The 22,968-nt window shown below is 37.1% G+C and overlaps 1 protein-coding gene and 1 non-coding gene across 3 annotated transcripts in view; both read right to left on the minus strand.

Moving 5' to 3' along the window:
- Positions 1 to 22,968, minus strand: part of ANKRD6 (ankyrin repeat domain 6) — a 196,320-nt gene that overhangs the window by 166,452 nt on the left and 6,900 nt on the right. The gene's annotated exons all lie outside the window — the stretch shown is intronic.
- TRNAA-AGC (transfer RNA alanine (anticodon AGC)) lies at positions 5,032 to 5,103 on the minus strand. The gene has a single exon. It is a non-coding gene; the product is annotated as a tRNA-Ala (tRNA).

Genomic DNA, 22,968 nt, shown 5'->3' on the forward strand with positions numbered 1-22,968 from the left:
GACAATACAGTCACAGAATCTTTAGTTCTTCCCTGAAGGACATAGATAACAGTGTCTGACACACATTCCTGAGTTGTTTTGCAGATACTAAAACTGCCACTGAAGGGAAAGGGCTAACTGCATGATGACCAGACTATAGCCATGATATAAGCTACTCCATCTTGAGCAGTAAGGAATCTGTGGCTGCACAATTCCAAGAACTGGCCTCAAGAAAATGGGAACAAACCAGCCCTGGAAGTGAAGATCAACTGTGCTTAAAATAATCACGATGACACTGATTAGACCACCACATGACCAATTTCAAGATGACTTTCGGAGCTGTCTGACTGTGCTGTTCTGCGCATAGGCACACCTCCCCGTCTGTGCACCCCTGAAACTCCCCTTTGAAACCTTTTGTCCTCTAACCAACAACTGGAGGATGGTTTTGGGGGTGCTAGTACACCATCTCCCCAGGTTGCCAGCTTCCTGAATAAAGCATCTTTCTTTTTCTACCAATCCTTGCCTCTCAAACAGTGACTCTGAATGACAAGCAGCAGAACCTGAGTTCACTTCTGGCTCCAGCAAGTCTATCCAGACATACTAACTCACACTCCAGTATAAAACAAAGTCTTTTCCATTTCCCTCACAAATACAAATGTATCCTATTTTTCCCCTAAGGAAGTTACAAGGTAGTGTAGATGGAAGCAATGCTAAGTTCTTGGAAAGGTATTATTAAAATACAAAAGACTCTTGACAAAGTACAATGTGTCACGTGTGAACAGGCAAGACGACAGGACCCTTTCCTGCGTATCATGTGACATTCCTTCTCTGGCCTCCAAACAAAAGCCTGACAGATGTAAGTGCTTGTAGATAACACTCTGAATCATACAGGGCGCACAGATGGTCAAGTTGCAAGGGACTAAAGAAATGTTTTCTGTATGTTAGGAGAAAAAATATTACTAATCAGTATAAAGCAAGCTGCAGCTATCTGTTCTTCTAAAATTGGACATTAATTAGGTTGAAAAGAAGTTAAGGTCCCTATGGTGGAAGTAGGAATTTAGACTACTAGATAAAATATCACCACTAGTGATGAAATTATCTTATTAAAGAACAGTGACAGCTTTTTAACTTCAGGGACCAATAATAGTTCTCCTCAGTTACAGTTCATAAAGGAGCATTTTATTCTGCTATCCCAGAGCTTATTAAAGACAAGCTGCTATTACTGAAAGTTTGTGGTTTTACACCTAACTGATAAATCAGGTTGATCCATATCTCCAGTACACAGATATACATTATCATATATTTCTTTTGCAAAAGTGAACCTAACAAAAGATTGCCTTACCCAGGAATGAGACTAGTTAATATGAGCTCCTTCAATTATAAAGATTTATCCAAAAAAAATCTTAATATTCATACAAAACCCCCAAAGATTTCAAATAACCAAAGCAATCTTGAGCAAAAAGAACATAGCTAAAAGCATCACACTATGTGATTTCAAAATGTACTGAAAAGCTATAATAATTAAAAGAGCATGGCACTGGCATAAAAACTGACATATAAACCAATGGAACAGAATAAACAGCCCAGAAATACATCTGCAATTGATCTTCAACAAAGATGCCAAAAACACATGATGGGGAAGGACAGTCTCTTCAATAAATGAAGTTGGGAAAACTGATTATTCCCATCAAAAGAATAAAATTGGACTCTTATCTCATTCCATATGCAAAAATCAACTCAAAATAGATGAAAGACTTAAATGTAAGAACTGAAACTGTAAAATACTAGAAGAAAACATAGGGGAAAATCTTGACATTGGTCTGAGCAATAATTTTTTTTCAATATGACCCCAAAAGCATAGAAAACAAAAGCAAAATAAATTGGATTGCATCAAACTAAAAAGATTCTGCACAGCAAAGGAAAGTGAAGAGACAACCTATGGAGTGGGAGAAAACACTTGCAAATCATCCAAAATACATACAATATTCAAACAACTCAACAGCAAGAAAACAAATAACCCAATTTAAAAATAGGCAAAGTACATATATTTCATATACATATATTTCAAAAGAAGTCATACAAATTGCCAATAGATATATGAAAAGGTGCTTAGCATCACTAATCATCAGGGAAATGCAAATCAAAACCACAATGAGGTACCGCCTCACACCTGTTAGAATGGCTATCATTAAAAAGACAAGAGACAACTAGTGTTGGCAAGGATGTGGGGAATCCTTGTCCACTACTGCTAGGAATGTAAATTGGGACACTCATTATGGAAAACGGTATGGAGGTGCCTCAAAAAATTAAAAATAGAACTACCATGTGATCCAGCAATCCCTCTTCTAGGTATATATCCAAAAGAAATGAAATAAACATCTTCAAGAGATATTTGTACTCTGTATTCACTGTAGCATTATTCACAATAGCCAAGGTATGGAAGCAACCTAAGTGTCCATTAATGGATGAATGGATACAGAAAATAGCATGTGTGTGTGTGTGTGTGTGTGTGTGTGTGTGTGTGTGTGTGTGTGTGCATGTGTGTGTATAAAGTAGAATAAATTCGTCTTAAAAAAGAAGGAAAATTTGTGACAACATGAATGAAACTGGAGGGTATTATGCTAAGTGAAATAAGTCAGACAAAGAAAAACAAATACTGCATGATCTCACTTATATATGGAATCTTAAATTTTTTAAAATTATAAATAGATATTTAAATAGCTGAACTCGGAAACAGAGAGTATAAAAGTGGTTGCCAGGGGCTGGAGGAGAGCAATAAGGAGAGGTCGGTAAAAGGGTACAAACTTTCAGTTACAGGATAAATAAGGCCTGAGGATCTAATGTATAACATGATGACTATAGTTGATAACATGTAAAATTGAAATTTTCTGAGAGTAGTAGAACCTAAATGTTCTTACACACAAAAAAAGGTAAACATGTGAGGTGATGGATATGTTCATTAACTTGATGGGGGGAATCCTTTCACCATGTTTACATACATCATCATGCTGTACACTTTGAATCTCTCACCAAAATAAAAAATCTTACAATTTTACTTGTCAATGTTACCTTAATGAAGCTGAAAAAAAAGATGGAGGCGGGAGACAAAATGTTAGCATTGGTTTCTGATTAAAGAAAGCTTGCTGAGGGTGGGAAGGGATAAATTGGGAGTTTGAGATTTGTAGATTCTAGCATATATATATATATAATAGATAAACAAGTTTATACTGTATAGCACAGGGAACTATATTCAATATCTTGTAGTAAGTTATGGTGAAAAAGAAAATGAAAATGAATATACGTATGTTCATGTATGACTGAAGCATTATGCTATACACCAGAAACTGACACAACATTGTAAACTGACTATACTTTAATAAAAATATATATACAGAAAAGGAAGCTTATTGAATCACCGTGTTGTACACCTGAAACTAATATAATATTGTAAATCAACTATACTTCAATTAAACAAAAGAATTTTTAACAAAAATTTTTTTTCATTTCTTGGCAGAAAAAAAAGAAAGCTTATTAAACATCTCCTCTACCTCTTCTCCCACCAAAGACCCCACTAACGTGAGACGAACGGAATAAAGACAAGCCACATTAAGGAACAGAACACAGAGTGGCCAAAAGCAAAGGAGAGATTTCAGCTGCTACGAAAGATGGAAAGTCAGTAGAGAAGTGGCAACTGCTGCATTGGGGGAGGGGAAGAAGCCTCAGCTTGGTGTTTACAGGGTGGGAAACTTGCAGAAAGGGACAATTTTGCCCTGCAAAACCCTGCTGAGGTTTGGGACTTAGAACCACTTGGTACTGGGTGGACACAAACAAACTGGGGAGAAACGGAAAGTCTACAGGTTGTACCTGATTAGCAGTGCCCACACACTGATTCATAATGACCTTCTGTCTCAAACATTTTAATATTAAAAACTATGCATACACACCCACACACGTGAATCATTCCGGTGCTGAAGACCCAGCCGAGAGAAGATGCACATCTGGCCATGCCTCTTCCGCGAGCTCTCACCAATGAGCACTTACCACAATGCCGCGCTTTTTCTCTGAGCCGCCCTTTTACTCCACTGCGGTTTCTTTCTGCTTTATTTCATGTGCAGCTGAACAGTTTTGACCCAGAATGGCTCACAGAGATGTGTAAATCACAGCAGTAAAGGTGCTGCAAAAGTGCCTGAGGCACCTTGCAGAAGACAAAGGATGGAATTTAAGACCAGCAGGTCATCAGGGACTGGCAGAAGTATGTCTTACACATCACTGGGAAGACTGGATGATGTCTGGAAGAATCTATGGCCAGAGTACATCAGGACTTCAGGGAGCGTGGTGGCAAGAACATTTCCAAAGGAATCATGCATAACCAACCTGCTTATGCTGATTCATTTAGCCCTGTCACTTCTCAAACTGCATACTGAGCTGAAAGGGTGGGTCCCACCCCCCCCCCCCACCACCACACCCCCATTCTAGGCACAGAACACTGTCAGTCAAGCATCTACTCTCACAAGATGGGATACAGGGAGTTTCCATCAAATGTTCTCATTTTATTATGAAACATTTGACACATAAAAGACTGTATGTAATATATTACATATAGGTAAGGCATGAAGATCATAAAAAGTTCACGTCACAATTTAAAAAATAGAGTGTAACTTCTAACAGTGAGATTCTTTATGCTCCACCCCAATCACATCCCCAAAGTGTAAGCACTATTTGAATTTTGTGTTTAGTTTTTTTTTTTTACCTTTATGATGGTTTTGTCACATATGTATATATCCACAAACCATATATCATTTAGTGTTATTTTTCAATTTGTAAAACTGATACCATATTGTATTAATTTATGTATGGCTTCCTTTCCTTCCCCCCAACATTATAAGATTCCTCTCTAAAGAATTTGAACAGTTCCTAAGACGAGACTTGATATACACTACAACTTTGCACACAGAGCCTCCAATTGCCTTTTAATCTTTTACTTTCCATTTTTTAATGGGGGAGGTAGTTTGATTGATTGATCAATCGGTCGATCAACTGATTGATTTTTAACAGAGGTACTGGGGATTGAACCCAGGACCTCATGCATGCTAGGCATGTGCTCTACCACTGAGCTATACCCCCCCCATTGCCTTTTAATCTTAAACATGAACACAAAACCAAGGATCACCAGGCATTCAAGGAAAGTTTCCAAAATAAAAAGGAGACACCACAGTAAATAAAAAGAAGTAATCCTAAAGTAAATTGAGATAATGTTGGTAATTGACAAGAACTAAAAACAAAAAAAAAAAAACCCTTGAATTCGTACCCTCAGAGAGATTAACAGAAGTATTATAGAACAAGTTATAATGAAAAAAATGATCAGAGAACAAAAGAGAGTTCTTGGAAATAAAAGTGTTATTGACTAAAAAAATTTTAATTCAATAGAAGGAATGAAAGTAAGTTTTAAAAATCTCCCAGGAAACGGAACTAAAAGACAAGCAGAAATAGAGACAGAAAAGTTAAGCAAAAAAAAGGTCAATCCAATAGGTTCTTCTGCTTTATCAGACATTCTGAAAGACAAAACACAGTAAGAGGACAGGAGGACAGGAGGATTATCAAAGAAATGATAGAAGAATTTCCCAGAAGTGAAGGGCATGAGTCTCCAGACAGAATGGGCCAAGCACTCAGCGCAACGAATGAACAAAACCAACCACATCAACTGGCTGACGTCTCAGAATTACCCAAATCCTCTAGATGAAGAAGAAAAGACCATTTTAAAAAGAGGATAAGGATCTATTTCTTTTTCTCTTCCTTCCTCACCACCCTGGAATGGCTTTGACAGTATATAACTTACAACTATTTGCAGATGTGCGAAAACAGGCATCCAATCAATTACACTAAAAGCCCCAGGTCATCTTAGAAGTAAACAAGGCACAATTTATTACTAATGTTAAGTACTGGGATTTGGTAAGTTTACAAAGCACTAAAGTAAAGTTAGAAGCTACGGCTATAAATTAAGGCTGATCTTAGAAGGGATCAATGTCCTTCACTTTTCCAGTGCTATCTCTCACAAATTGAAAGATTTCATGCTGAACACAATATTTTGTGAAACAGGAAATTAAGTTCTCATCATGAAGACATTAAAAACTAAAAACTCATGTTGGTGGTCAATATATAGGGTGCCTGTATACTTTTCTGTGTTTTAAAATGTCTCTAAAAATAAGCGGGGAGGGGGTAGCTCAGTGGTAGAGCATGTGCTCAGCATGCACGAGGTCCTGGGTTCAATCCCCAGCACCTCCATTAAAAAAAACCCCAAACCTTAATTATCTCCCCCCCCAAAAAAGATAAATGTAAAATGTCTCTAAAAATAAATAAAAGACTCAAATAACAAGAGATCAGTTAAAACAGAAAGTCTGTTATAGAAATTGTCCAGAGACAATCTTACTGTTTTATCCAACAGACCTTATTCTGTCTCTAAAACAAAATGCTACACATGAAATATGAAAGACAGAATAGAGACTCATGAACCCCACTCCAATGAGGACTCCAGAGTATCTGTCTTTCATAAGCAATCCGGTCATCACAATGAGTTCCTGTGGTTCCATGTTCTATATGTGCTTGTAGCCTGTAGCAGGCAGTCACTTTACTCCAGGTCTTTACCCCACAGCACAGAGACATCTTTGTTCTGAAGGCAGACACACAGAAGCCAAAAGGGAGCTTGTACTGCATGTTTAGAAAGAACTGTTCATTATTCACATCTCTGCCACAAATAAATGTCAATAATCTTGACTCTGCAAAATAGCCTGACCCCAAACAAATACAAACCCCGCAAACTTCTTTCACTGCATTTTGGAAACTAGGAACCAGTCACCTGTAATGAGCCTGTGGTGTGAGGTAAAATATAAATATATTAATTCTTAGTTGCATTTTTATGGTATGAATTGTATGAAACTCAGTGTGACAACTACTCAATTTATCAAACTGCCAGGGGTGTAAAGATTCAATAACATCGTTTCTAATATTCTACCCACAAGAGTTTGTATTGGATACTGCCCTCATTTCTGCAGCTGTGCAAAGTGCTATCAAACTATAATACATTAAGGGGCTTAGACCCGTATCATACTTAAATAATGCTCCTAATTCTCCTTTATGAATGAACCCAAAACTCTTTATTTAACAAATGATACTGAGTTATAAGTGAATGTGGGCTGGTAAAAAAAAATTTAAATCCTAAAGTACTAGCATCAGCTTTACATCAGACATAAGTTGATTTACTATGAAGCCATGAATCTCATACTTCTTCATACTGCTAAGTCACTTGAGTAACTACGTACCTTCCTACAAACAGCACATAATAAATACTCACAGGTTTACAATCCAATATATGAAATTTCATCTCATACCAATTCTATTCTCTCAACTAACTCTCAATTAACATAGTCCCAGTACCACTCACTGTCCCCCACCCCGTTCAGCTTGCTTCTCCTCCTTTACATACTCTCCTTGCTCCTTAGCACATGCTCTTCTGACATTTCCAAAAAAGCCTCCTGCTTCACATAAAGGCATGTGTGATATCTGAAACTGCTGATCCCAGTTCCAAGAAACTCCGTAACTTCCAAGGTATACATGAAACTTCTGAAACTAACACTCCACTTTGTGAATTCCAGAACACTGATAAGATGCCATTAGTCCAATCCAGCAAGGGTAGATAATGTGACTCTGAGATAATTTTTCATTTCCTTCTCTACTCCTCCACTGTCTCTCATTCTGAGATGATCCCAACTAGCCAACATTACAGAAAACTCGAGAGAAAAATAATTTTAAAAAATGTCTACTTCCAAAAAAAAAAGTACACTTTCTAAATCCTGTTAATCTATAAAGCATTTCTGAAGCTCCTCTGATTTTAATCATTGCTTATCTAATAAGTTGGTTTGGCTTATACACATTGCCCATATTCTCTTTCTCTTAAAAAAATTAATTTATCATTCACTGATGACAACTACATGATTATCCAAGCAAATCACTGTCAGGCAAGTTTCCTATCTCTGTGATCATATCTTTCAGATCCCATTATTCTCATATCTGGTGTGCTCTAAGGAAAGACCATGTGGATGCTCAACATAACCTAAGTGTCCATCCACTGATGACTGGATAAAGAAGCTGTGGTATATTTACACAATGGAATACTACTCAGCCATAAAAAAGTATAAAATAATGCCATTTGCAGCAACATGGATGGAGCTGGAGATTGTCACTCTAAGTGAAGTAAGCCAGAAAGACAAAGAAAAATATCATCTGATATCATATGTGGAATCTAAAAAAAAAGACAAATGAACTTATTTGCAAAACAGAAACAGACTCTCAGACATAAAGAAAAAAGTTGTGGTTACCAGAGGGGGAGGCAGGTGGGAAGGGATAAATTGGGAGTTAGAGATTTGCAGATACTAACTGATAATATAGAACAGATCAACAATCTCATGCTGTATAGCACAGGGAACTATATTTGATATCTTGTAGTAACTTACAGTGAAAAAGAATATGAAAACAAATATATGTATGTTCTTGTATGACTGAAGCACTGTGCTGTACACCAGAAATTGACACAACATTGTAAACTGACTATACTTCAATAAATATATATATACAAAAAAAAAGAAAATATGAGGAAAAGCACTACTAAGATAACTTTTAAAAGGCTGCTACAAAAGAAAGTGAACTATTTGAATCAAAAGTAAAATGATTTATTTCCTAGAAGGTATGCTAAGGATAATATTTAATCATTTTTATACAGTAGCAGCATAGTTCAAGAAACACTAGAAATACTTACATATTCTCTGCTTTCTTTGTCCATAATAATTAAGCAGACAAATATTCATGGAAAGAAGTAAAGAAAGGGCCTAATACACCTGCTTATAATTGTCATCATATCTAAATAGAAACAACCCAAACTCTTACAAGGCTGCTTGGATAGATGAATGATCCTTTGATGACAAGAGAAATAGAGGCTGGAGCACTAGACCAGGAATGGGCATTGCAGAGTCCAGTTCTCTGACTTTAATTAACTTGAGGCTCATCTGAGTAATTGCTGGATTTATAAAAATTGAGATGATGAACTTAAAGGCATGGCAATTTAGAAGAACAGAGACTACCAGAAAAAGGAAAGACAAATGAGGATGAAATTTGTGAACCAACAGGACACGAGGCACCTATATTCACAGAAGTGCACACCCTCCCAAATAGCCCTAGGTTGCTCTGCCACCACTCTTTGCAAGTCAAAAGGTGGACCCTAGGTGGGCAGCAGAAGTAGCTGCCCATGGTGCTGAACCCCAGGACACACCAAAGGCCAAGAATTAGGCAAGACCACAATCCCTCAGTGGAATTTCACATATATTCTCCCCATTCATAAAGGTATAGCACAAAATCATCACCAGTTTTTTTTTAGGTGTGAAGTAGAAAGCTAGCATTTAGTAATGTTTACTTTTGATGACATGCCTGTAAGGTAAGTAAGCATTTGAAGGTAGAAACTTGCAAGCAGATTTCCCAAAGTAAGACACTTTTCACCCATTTAATCTATGCCAGCCAGTCTCCAAGATGGCTCCCAATAAGCCATACCGCCTATATTCATGCCCTTCTGGAGTCCCCTTCCACAATGTATCAAGACTGGATCTACATGACCAACAGAACATGGTCAAAATGACAATGCAGCTTCTGTCTTGGCTTCTTGGATTATTCACTCCGAAGCAGCTCTGTGCCATGAGGACATTCAAGCAGCCATGTATTAAGGAACTGAGGCCTCCAACCAGCAGCCATCCCCAACGTGCCAGCCATGGGAGTGAACCATCTTAAAGTAGACCCTACTGCCCCAGTCAAACTTTCAGGTGACTGTGGCCCCGGCTAAAATCTGACTGCAATCTTACTGGAAGACCAGAGTCAGACCCTCTCAGCTGGGTTACTTTCCAATTCCTGACTGACAGACTGTGAGAAAGAACAAATAATTATTGCTGTTTTAACCTGCCAAATTTTGGGGTGGTTTGTTATACAGCCTTAGTAACTAGAACATAATTTTACCCAACATAACCTGGGCCTAATTGTCAATGATGTCCTTCATGAATGATCCAGACTCTTTAATGAAAAGTTTATGTGATTATAGTTTATGTTTTATGTAACCAGTTGTCAAAAAGTCCAACTATTTTGATAAATAAGTAGTAAAGAAAAGAAAGGAAGAGAAAATGTGATGGGCTGAATTGTGCACCCCTAAGTTCATATGTTGAAGCGCTAACTCCCTGTACTAAGGATGTGGCTATATTTGGAGACATGGCCTTTAAAGAGGTAATAAAGTTAAAATGAGGCCATTAAGGTAGACCCTAATCCAACAGGACTACTGTCCTTTTAAGAAGAGACAGAGACACCAGGAGTTCACATGCACAGAGGAAAGACCACATAAAGACAGAGTGAGAAGGCGGCCATCTGCCAGCCAAGGAGAGAGGTCTTGGGAGAAACCAAATCTGCCAACATCTTGATCTGAGACTTCTGGCCTCCAGAACCGTGAGAAAATAAATTTCGATTTAAGCTATCCAGTCTATGGTACTTTGTTATAGCAGCCCTAGCAAACAAATACAGAAGGGAAACCCATAGATTTAAAAAAAAAAAAACAAAACACGACTACTCGGAAGACATAGCAAAAACACTTTAAGGAGCAACACTAAACCACAGTGCCTAAAGGTGCGTAACTGGATAACAGAACTATAAAATATATATATATAAAGAAGTGAGTACTGTAACAAAATAATACAGGCAGTCTTTACTTTATATGGTTCTAATGTGCACAATTTCAGGTCCCACAGTTTAAATTACACCAGTCCTCCAACGATATAGTCCAAATCTCACTTACCATGGTATACTAACTTTGAGAAACTGCATGAGGTACAAACTTCACTAAATGCTCTCCAGTCTACAAATCGCTTTGTAATTAATAGATGTGCATCACAGTCAGTGACCAGTCACATCACATCTTTCAAAGTCTGTCAGTGATCAGTCACTCCTCATTTGTTATTCAGTTCCCACAGACAGCAAATGTTTTTGTGTTGTCTCCTTGTCTCCTAGTGAAAAACCCACATAACAGTTTACCCAAATGAAATATTAAAAGAGGTAACTGGCCAGCAAAGAAACGAAAAGTGATTAACACTAGAAGTGACATTTGAATGGAATACGATGGAGTCACAGGAAAACGGTTGACCATGGGAAATTTGACACAGCTACTACCTGAATCTAGATGTGCAGCCAGGATAACTGAATGAGGGAACTGATCGTCATAAATGAGGAAAGCGCTGAGATGACAAGGATGAAGAAATGATGCTGCAGAAATTTCACACTGAAGGAACTGCTGCAGATACTTCACAACATTGAAAGTATGCAGGATAAAACTAATGCAAACTTCAACAGAAGTATGGAAGTTCATCAAGGCATAGAAAAGATGCTTGTTCTGTATCATACGTGATAGGATGGGAAAAGGGCAAACCAAACTACTCTTTTTGTTTTAATTGAAGTATAGTTAATTTACAATGTTGTGTTAGTTTCAGGTGTACAGCAAAATGACTCAGTCACATATATATATTCTTTTTCATATTATTTTTCATTATAGTTTATTACAAGATATTGAATATGGTTCCCTGTCCTAAACAGTAGGACCTTGTCGTTTATCTATTTTATATATAGTAGATTGTATCTGCTAATCCCAAACTTTTAATTTATACCCCATTCCCTGCCCTTCCCCTCTGGTAACCATAAATTAGTTTTATATGTGAGTCTGTTTCTGTCAAACTAAACTACTCTTGATGAGATTTTACAAGAGAAATAAAAGTTTAATTCTCAATGTTGCTATTGTTTTAATTTACAGTGTACTAAATACTAGTATTTTTTTCATTTCCCTATATAATTATAACAGACAGTAAGAGAGTTTCTAACATTTTGGTCAAACATTTAAAGGTCCCCAAACAATCTCAATTTCCCCCACTGATTATAAGACAGCCTACCGGGTTTCAGCATGCACTATTTTCTGTATAGTATCACAGCTCCGTGTAAAATGAGGACTGCCGGTGGTTATTTTGGACAGAGGGAGTTATGATTGAGATGTGACCCAGGGAGGGGCTTCTGGGGTGACCCACAAAGTCCTATTTCCTGACCAGAATGGCCATTACACAAGTATTTACCTTATAGTAATTTGTTAAGCTAAAAATGTTTCTGTGACTCAAATTCATGGAAGGAGGGGACTAGTCAATGAGGACCCATCTGAAACATCAGGCTAGTGGTCACCTTTCTAACAGAAAAGAAAAGCAAAGCCACACAAGTAAGAAAGTGACTTGGCAGAGGGCACAAAGGCTGCTGTCAGACATGAAATTGGAACCTGAGCTCTCTGGGCAGCCAGGTAGCACTCTTCTCTTTAAAGGCTGCCAGTCTCCCATGAAACAGACTCCCCTGAAGGACATCTTTATTGTCCATTTCCGAAAGAGGTAATTCAGCCAGGTTTGAATGTGGAGGCCTGAGGCTTTAAGATAAATTACTTAATGCTAATCAGATAGAAAAAGATGGTATGTAGGGAGGCCAAGAGAGAGTCATCGACTTTAAAAATTTTTTCCTAAATTATTGTTTGGCTAGAAAGATTAGGCTTTGCAGAGAACAGTAAAACAGTTTGGCCTCCCTGATCCTAGGGCAATTTGAGTTTGCATTAAACTCAAATTTAATGAATGCCATTTATTCTGTGGGGCCGAGGCAGCGCTGCTGTGGATTTATGGTATCTGGTTAGGTTACAATCAATACCTGTCTTTCCTTTAAGATTTAGTCCTATAACAGCATCTTCCCCCTCACATAAATACCCTAATAGCCTGTGACATTGCTTTTTTTCATACAAAATCTATCATGGTTTCTATCTGCTTATTGATTTGAGGAGTATGTTTTCTCTCCACTGTGTACACAGCTTTCATTAACACTAACAAGAAGTACACCTTATATAACTAGGATGTTAACCTTCGTCCAATTTAGTTGTCCAGTAAATTCAGAATAAATACTACAAGTCTCTTAAGATTTATTTTCTTACCCTCGAAGTTAATGTCTCTGACATTAAGAGAATTCCAAAGGCTGGTGAGGGAGGAGCCTAATAAGAAACTGCACAGAAGTCCTGGGACAAAATGTGATACAATATTTCAGTTCTTTTTTAGACACACAAGAACATTTGTCACCTTTAACACAACCAGTCTATTATAAGCACAGTGTTAGTGTTTTTGAGACTTTTAATACCAAGGGAAGAATATAAATTCATGAATTTAGGATTTAAAAAGACAGAAAGGCACTGAGCATCAAGACAATTAGTTTTGAGTATATCAAAATAATAATGTTTTATTATTCTGCTTTTAAAGACAGAAGCTTTATTTTCTTCAAAATGGCCTTTTCTCAGGGTTTTTTAATAGTAAGGAGAGAAATTCTAGTATCTGGAGATAAATTAGACCTGTTGCATATTTTGGAGGGATGAAAAAGAATGATCTAAAGCTATCCTTTTAATAAAAATAGATGATTGTTTATTTAGCAACCTTTTCAGAATGTGTCCCACGATGGTATTCCTACCTTGATGCGCTTCCTCAAAGGGCACATACTCTGTATATACTTTGAATGATTAGTAATTCTAATCATATATTAAATATCCTGGGTCTAAGGGAACTCATTATTGAAAGGAATCCTTTGATCATTTTACATAAGATTCTTTAAATCCCTATTAGCACATGTTTTTGAAATCAATTTCCCAAGACGTCTTTCAACCAGAAGGTATCTAATTAGCTGTAAGTCCTTCATTGGATGATAAAGTGTTTACTTTACTTACATTTCAAAGTACAAAATACCCTGGCTTACATCCAATCAAACATTCAGATTTTATTTCAGCAGGGTAGCAATGATGGAAAATGTTGAAAGGCACCTGATTCTCAGTTTTAAAATACTGCTCTGAACAGTAACACAGCTCTGCTCATATTAAATACTGAAGGTGTGAGGCTCTTTGATTCTTCCTCCAAGTTTTTATATTTTTGGTTTTGGTTTTGGACTTTCTTTTTGGGGGGAGGTGTCTCACTTTTCTCCATATTGTATAAAAACCCAACAGGTGCCAGGGACTTTCCTGTTATTCATTACTGGTTTTACAGCTCTTTACTAAGTTTTTGAATGGAGGAAAACAGAGGCTTCAGTGAGCAAGCCATTCATTATCACATAACGTAGGATAATACATCTGGAGATTAAGGAAATTATAAACAATTAAATAAGCATCCGTTCTTAAAGTACCCATAAAGCACCTGGATTTAGGTTCTTCCTCTCATGGTAACGCCTTCTGCTATTATCTTTTATTGATTTTAAGAAGAGATAGCTAACCTCAGGCCATAATGCTAATTTTAGCTTTAATTTGTTCTCTCTTAGCCTCAAGAGGCATACAGAGTTCCAGTGTAAACCAGTCGCTTTCTCTCAAGCCCCAGTGCCAATTTCCCTATCATTATTTCTATTTGAAAGCAAAGCAGCAGATGGCTGTATAGGTGCAGTCAGGCAGGGAATGATTTGATTTATATGATAAGCCCACTGCCGGGTCTCTCTGCACATGTTCAGAATGCTGATGATTAACGCCGCTGGGCACTCTTCTCTCAGTTCCAAGCTCTCCTATCAAGCAGGCAAGGCTCTGATTCTAAGGGAGACAAGAAGCATATTTGGAGCTGCCAGAGAAACAATTTCTAGGGACCCAAAGACAAGTTGCCACAAGGGTCCGAGTTAATTGGAGACCAGGACATCTACATCAGACTCTGGAGTGCTTGTTGCACATGCATCTCCCAGACCTGCTGAATCAGGACCTAAGGAATGAGGGTGGGCATCTCTGAATTTTAATAGAGTTCCCAGATGATTCTTATCTTGATAAGTTGGAAAATAATTGGTCTAAAGAAGCTAACTGGAAGAGAGAAAGGCAGATAGCTAACTAGGAGATAAACTTGGTAACTAAATAATTTGGGGTTAGGGTTAGGGTTACCCTGAGATCACTTAATTTAAAGTCTACCTTAGTCAATGGAAGGTATAGTTCAAGTGGTAGAGCGCATGCTTAGCATGCACAAGGTCCTGGGTTCAACCCCCAGTACCTCCTCTAAAAAGTAAATAAGGAAACCTAATTACCTCTCCTCCCAAAATAAATTAACATTTTTAAATTTAAAAAAAAACCCTATCTTAATTATCCCATTAGGTAGGTTTTATTATCCCCACTATGATAGTGAACCATGGCCAGAGAGATCAAGTAAACCCTAACTAGGAGCAGAGTTACCTCAAATCAAGTTATACTAATTTTAAGTCTAGTGAAAGGGTTAGCAAACCTTTTCTGTAAAAAGATAGTAAATGTATTAGGTATTGTGGGCCACATGGCCTCTCTGACAACTCAACTCTGCCAGCAAGCATAGTGTGAAAGCAGCCACAGGCAATATGTAACTCGAGTATGGTCATGCTCTAATAAAACTTTACAAAACAGGCAGCAGGCCTGTGGCTATAATTTGCTGACCTTTGGTCTAGTGTATCTTTAATTCCAACGTGGGCACCATACAATATAACTTTTTTTTAAGTTGGGACTTAAAAGGTAGTAAATATTAATTATTTGGACCTCTTCCTTAGGTGGAACAGCCCAATCTCAACCAGTAATGGATAAATGAAACATTACTACAGGCAGATCTTGAAGATACCATGGATTATTCAGTTCCAGACCACTACAATAAAGCAAATACTGCAATAAAGCAAGTCACACGAGATTTTTAGTTTCCTAGTGCATATAAAAATTATATTTACGGTAAACTGTAGTCTGTTAAATGTGCAACAGCATTATCTTTAAAAATGTATATACCTTAATTTAAAAAGACTTAAGTTGCTAAAAAATGCTAACCATCATTTGAGTCTTCAGTGAGACATAATCTTTTTGCAATAGTGACATCAAAATCACAGATCACTGACCACCATAACAAATAGAATGATAATGAAAAAGTTTGAAATTATTTCAAGAATTACCAAAACATGACCCAGAGACACAAAGCGAGCAAATGCCATTGGAAATATGGTGCCAGTGGACTTGCTCGACACGGAGTTGGCACAAATACTCAATTTGTGAAAAATGAAATATCTGCAAAGTGCAATAAAGCGAAGAGCAATAAAACAAGGTATGCCAGTAGAGCTAGTGTGCACCACTACATTTTCTCCATGATTCCAACTAGATACTGGGACCTTTCACATGATCTTTTATTAATTCCTCAATACTCTCCATTTCTAGCTGTCGGATGCTGGATACAGCCAAATGGTGCCCTGAGGCACAAATAAGCTTCAAGCAAATAAGATAAATAGGTCCAAATATTGTAACTTGAGTTTCCCTTAAGAGCAAATAAATAAAAGTGACACGTACATTTATGATTGTGTAATACATCCTGTGGTGAAGACTGGTTTTTTTTTGGAGAGGAAAATTTTCATACTTGCCTATTGCCAGCAGCTGGAAGTAGTTTTAAATTATTATAATAACATTCATGAACCCAAAAGGACATGCATATTCTTGTTCTTTGTTAATCTTCCTCTGTTCCATCTTTCTCAAATATACAATTCTCTAGATGGTTGGGTAACTCTCAATTAATAAAATATACTTCGTTCCCCAATAAATGTAAGAACTTAAGATGACTTAATCCCATTTGTATTTGCTCACAGGGCAATTATGACACAACTGTTTCCTGTATAAAGGTCTCATCCACACCTTACACTACAAAGACATAACTATTTTTTTTAATTGAAGTATAGTCATTTACAATGTGCTAATTTCTGGTGTACAGTATAGTGATTCAGTTTACACACATATATTCTTTCTCATTATAGGCCATTATAAGGTATTAAATATAGCTCCCTGTGCTACACAGTAGGACCTTCCATTTCACATATATGTTTGGAACATGAGAAATAAATCATACGAAGGTAGTTACAAACTGTTAAAAGACTAGCATATTAATATAAAAGATGGCTACTTATCCACCAAAGAGTTCTGTTTCCCATCCAAAGTAAATGATTATTGCTCAGAAGCAGCTGTCCAGTCAGGGGCTAAATTTCCCAGACTCCGTAAATTGAGGCGGTGCTCTGAGCTGGTTCTGGCCAATAGAATGTGAGCAGAAATGATGTTTTCACTTACTGGTGGAGGCAGTTAATCTGGTATGCCTCTTCCCCTTTGTAGTGACACTGGAAATCACGTGTTGAAGATGACGGTATAACAAGATGGAAGGAGCCTTTATCTCTGAGTCACTTGAAGAAGAGCTAACCAGGAAAGCTGCCCACCCAGGAATAACTTCTCTGGATTTTGTGTGAGCTGGAAATAAACTTTTACTGGATTACGCCACTGAGGTTTAGAGATGTTTGTTACAGTAGTTAGCCTACTTTAATAGAATATATTTGTGCCAGATAAATGAGTCAAATCATGATCTACTGAAGAGTTTCTAAGATGAATGCAAATATTGAAGAATCATATGTATAAGAAAAACTTGCAAGTTAGAATTTTTACCATTTAGGCACTCCATTCGTATGAATTAAAAACCATATTTCACAGAACTAGAACAAATCATAATAAAATTCATATGGAACCATCAAAGACCTAGAATTGCCAAAGCATTACTGAAGAGAAAGAAAGAGGCTGGAGGAATAACTCTCCCAGACTTCAGACAATACTACAGAGCTACAGTCATCAAGACAGCATGGTATTGGTACCAAAACAGACATATAGACCAATGGAACAGAATAGAGAGCCCAGAAATGAACCCACAAACTTTTGGTCAACTCATCTTTGACAAAGGAGGCAAGAATATACAATGGAATAAAGACAGTCTCTTCAGCAAATGGTGTTGGGAAAACTGGACAGCAGCATGTAAAACAATGAAGCTAGAACACTCCCTTACACCATATACAAAAATCAACTCAAAATGGATTAAAGACTTAAACATAAGACAAGATACAATAAACCTCCTGGAGGAAAACATAGGCAAAACATTATCTGACATACATCTCAAAAATTTTCTCCTAGAAGAAATAAAAGCAAGAATAAACAAATGGGACCTAGTGAAACTTACAAGCTTCTGCACAGCAAAGGAAACCATAAGTAAAACAAGAAGAAAACCTACGGAATGGGAGAAAATTTTTGCAAGTGAAACCGACAAAGGCTTGATCTCCAGAATATATAAGCAGCTCATACAACTCAATAAGAAGAAAATAAACAACCCAATCCAAAAATGGGCAGAAGACCTAAACAAGCAATTCTCCAAGGAAGACATACAAATGATCAAAAAGCACATGAAAAAATGCTCAATATCACTAATTATCAGAGAAATGCAAATCAAAACTACAATGAGGTATCACCTCACACCAGTCAGAATGGCCGTCATTCAAAAATCCACAAATGACAAATGCTGGAGAGGCTGTGGAGAAAGGGGAACCCTCCTACACTGCTGGTGGGAATGCAGTTTGGTGCAGCCACTATGGAAAACAGTGTGGAGATTCCTCAAAAGACTAGGGATAGACTTATCGTATGACCCAGGAATCCCACTCCTGGGCTTATATCCAGAAGGAACCCTACTTCAGGATGACACCTGCACCCCAATGTTCATAGCAGCACTATTTACAATAGCCAAAACATGGAAACAGCCTAAATGTCCATCAACAGATGACTGAATAAAGAAGAAGTGGTATATTTATACAATGGAATACTACTCAGCCATGAAAACCAACAACATAACGCCATTTGCAGCAACATGGATGCTCCTGGAGAATGTCATTCTAAGTGAAGTAAGCCAGAAAGAGAAAGAAAAATACCATATGAGATAGCTCATATGTGGAATCTAAAAAACAAAAACAAAAACAAACAAACAAACAAAAACAAAGTGTAAATTCAGGACAGAAATAGACTCACAGACAGAGAATACAGACTTGTGGTTACCAGGGGGGTGGAGGGTGGGAAGGGATAGACTGGGATTTCAAAATTGTAGAATAGATAAACAAGATTACACTGTATAGCACAGGGAAATATACACAAAATGTTATGATAACTCACAGAGAAAAAAATGTGACAATGAATATATATATGTTCATGTATAACTGAAAAATTGTGCTGAACACTGGAATTTGACACAACATTGTAAAATGATTATAAATCAATAAAAAATGTTAAAAAAAAAAACCAATCTGAATGACTGGAGAGCTCTATAATTAAATAAATCTGATACTTAACATCTTTTATAACAATATATCCGTGCAGTAGCTCACCCAAATCACTGGATACTCCACAAAGTGAAATGTATTGTATATTTATAATACATTTAAAATATAAAATGTAAACCAGAAGACAACCTCAAAATTAAATTTGCATTCCCCAAGGTAGAATCCACTGAACTTCAGCCATCTGGTACCACTTCATGAGTCTTCCATAGCAGTGTAACCTCAAGTATTATTACCTTCCTATTTTTCTGGAGCCTAAAGAGGGCAGAGACAGATGTGGCAGCTGTGAGCCTGGGACTCTGATTTCACATCTGCCCACTGGGGACTCCACAATGGTTCACCCTTGAGTGCCTCTGGCCCTTGAGGAATGGGTCCTGGAGTCTGTAGAATGCAGGAGAATGGCTGGAGGCTCTCAGGGAAAAGAACTATTCAGGCTTATCCTAGGTTTGAACAGAAAGCCTCTGGAGGATGGTAAGGGGAAAGATATACCAGAAAAGTGAAAGGAGCTAAGACACCCAAGGGGGAGAGCCTGTTGTGGAGTGGGTAGAGCTCTGTAAACAATATTTTCTTGCAGTGCTTACTAACCATTTTTGGGTGAGGGAACCATTTGAGAATATGATGAAAGCTATGAAATGTCTTCCCTCTCAAGTACACATATAAGCATTCACTTAAATACTTACACCTAAATTCTGGGAGCTCTTCAAGCATCTGTAGATCATCAATGAACTTCAGGTTAAGAATTCCTACTTTATGCCAGAGAGGGTGTGGAGAAACACTGTTGATGGGAATGTAGATTGGTACGGCCACTATGGAAAACAGTATGAAAATTCCTTAAAAAACTAAAATCAGAGTCACCATATGATTCAGAAATCCCACTCCTAGGCATGTATCTGGAGAAAATGCTAATGCAAAAAGATACATGCATCCCAATGTTCACAGCAGCACTATTTACAATAGCCAAGACATGGGAGCAAACTAAATGTCCATCGACAGATAACTAGATAAAAAGGACATTATTTTATTATATATATAATGGAGACACACACACACACACACACACACACACACACACACACAGGAATACTACACAGCCACAAAAAAGAATGAAATAAAACCACTTGCAGCATTGTGGACCTAGAGATTAGTATCCTAAGTGAAATAAGTCAGTCAGACAGAAAAAGACAAATATCACATGATATCACTTACATGTGGAACTTAAAAAATGAAACAAATGAACTTATTTACAAAACAGATACAAACTCATAGACACAGAAAACAAACTTGAGGTTACCAAAGGGGGAACGGGATGGGAGAGGATAAATTAGGAGTATGGGATTAGCAGATACAAATTACTATATATAAAACAGATAAACAACAAGGTCCTACTGTATAGCACAGGGAACTATAGTCAATATCTTATAATAAACTATAATGGAAAAGAATCTGAAAAAGAATATACATATATATGTGTGCGTGTGCATGTGCGTGTATGTGTGTGTATAAGAAACTGAATCACTATGTGGTACACCAGATACTAACACAGCACTGTAAATCAACTATACTTCAATTAAAAAAAGAATTTCTATTTTAGTAGGAGATTTAATAGCTGCTCCTCAGGTTGATATAGGAACCTACTAGTAAATAATGCAGACTCTTCCCTGTACAGGAGAGAACACAGGTATTTCTTGCATCTCTTCTCCTATGACTGCGGATAAGGAGGAGAAGGGAAAGAGAGGTAATGTCACTCTGGTTTTCCTGGCCACCCTCCACTGTCCCTTACCTCCGTGCCTTTGTACAGCCCAGCAGTGGGGCACCACCAGTGGAATTTTTTTTTTCATTTATATTAATCTCACATAGAAGTTGCAAAAATAGTACATGAACTTCAAAGACATTACAGTAAGTAAAATAAGCCAGTCACAAAAGAAAAAATATCGTATGAGTCCACTTATATGAGGCACGTAGAATAATCAAATGGATAGAGAAAGAAAATAGAATAGTGGTTAGCAGGGGCTGGGGGAGAGGAGGTTGGGAAATTATTGGTTAATTGTATCATTTAAAGACGAGGTAGAGTTTCAGTTTAAGATTATGAAAAACCTCTGGACATTGATAGTGGTGATGGTTACACAACAATGTGAATATAATTAATGCCACTGAACTGCATACTTTAAAAATTATTAAAGTAGTAAATTTTATGTTATGTATATTTTATCACAATGAAAAATAATACAGAGAGTTCCCACTTACCCTACCGCCCAATGGTAGTATGGAAACTGGAAAGGAAACTGGCCTTAGTATAATACTCCTAAATAAACCATAGAACTTACTTGGATTTCGTTTTTTCCAGGAGCTCACTCTCTGTGTGTGTGTGTGTGTTTTTCTATGAATTTTATCACATTCATAGATTCATGCAACCACCTCCACAATCAAGAGTACAGAACTGTTTCAAATCCCCATTTTACAGGTTAGGACACTGAGGCATGAGGTTAAGTAAACTGCCAAAATGTTTACAACCAGTAGATGTCAGAGCCAGGCATCAAACCCAGTAAGAACAGCTCTAAAGCCCATGCCTCTTAACCAAAGGTGGCTGCAAATATTTACAGGGCATATCTAGGATATTCAAATGCATCAATATATACATATTCAAGAAGTCTGCTCTCTGGTACTTGAATATTTTATACTATATATGGCATAATATAAAATAGTATACAACGCATCTCAGCATTCTACCTAAATTGGGTCAAATTCAGAATTACATGCTGGGACTTATAATTCACTTGGTATTTTCCGGCTAAAAAATAAGTTTAAAAACTGGCATGAGACACGTTATCCCTGCCAAAGAAAGAGAAGTAAGTTAGTTTTGTGAAAAATCTGAACTGAAATTTTCCAAGTCAAATTGTACATGATTTGGTTTATTTTTTGTACACAATAATAAATTCAAATCACTACCATATAACCATGATAAATAGGTCCATCTCATGTCGTTACATTTTTACCTCTCATTTTAGTGAAATATTTTAGTTACTAGAACATCTAAATAGTTCCACTATGGGAACAAAGTACTTTTTTAATACATTTGACTAATACTGAATTTTTCTTGTGTAATTTTTAAAGCATTCTACCTAATTTGTTTATTTTTCTGATAATAAACTTAATATATGTTCACTGTAAGAAGTCTTTAAAATTCTCATAAAGACACAGGGGGGAAAAACCCACCACTCCTAAAACTCCCCACTAGAGGTAATTTCTTTATATAGCATATTCCTGTGAGACTTTCCTAGAATTAGAATAAAATGCAGATATTTTCAAAAACTGAAAACTCCAATTTACTTAAATAGGAATATAAATTTTATGGCCTTGAAATCAAGTTTTAGAATAAAGTGGTACTTTTGGTTTATAGTCTAGAATATGAATACATGCATACACAGTCTTACAGGATGCTACACAGTAAGTTATTGATGTTCATAGTAAAAGGACATCATCAGGTTCCATCAAGTTAACAATCTCACTAGTTCTCTTTGGCCCATAGACCATCAGGTTGCTTCAAGGGCACCTGTCTCCAAAACTGTGCAAGAACAAGAGTGTTGCTTTTACACTATGAATATGTATAATTTCACAGAACTGTTCATTTTTAAAAGTCATCTTTTGGTCTACTCCCCTCGGCTAGTGAAGAGAAAACTGAGGCTCGGAGAAATTGTCTACAGCTCCACAGCAGGCTGGTGGCCAGGA

The sequence above is a fragment of the Camelus dromedarius genome, chromosome 6 (genome assembly GCF_036321535.1).
Source record: "Camelus dromedarius isolate mCamDro1 chromosome 6, mCamDro1.pat, whole genome shotgun sequence".
NCBI lineage: Eukaryota > Metazoa > Chordata > Mammalia > Artiodactyla > Camelidae > Camelus > Camelus dromedarius.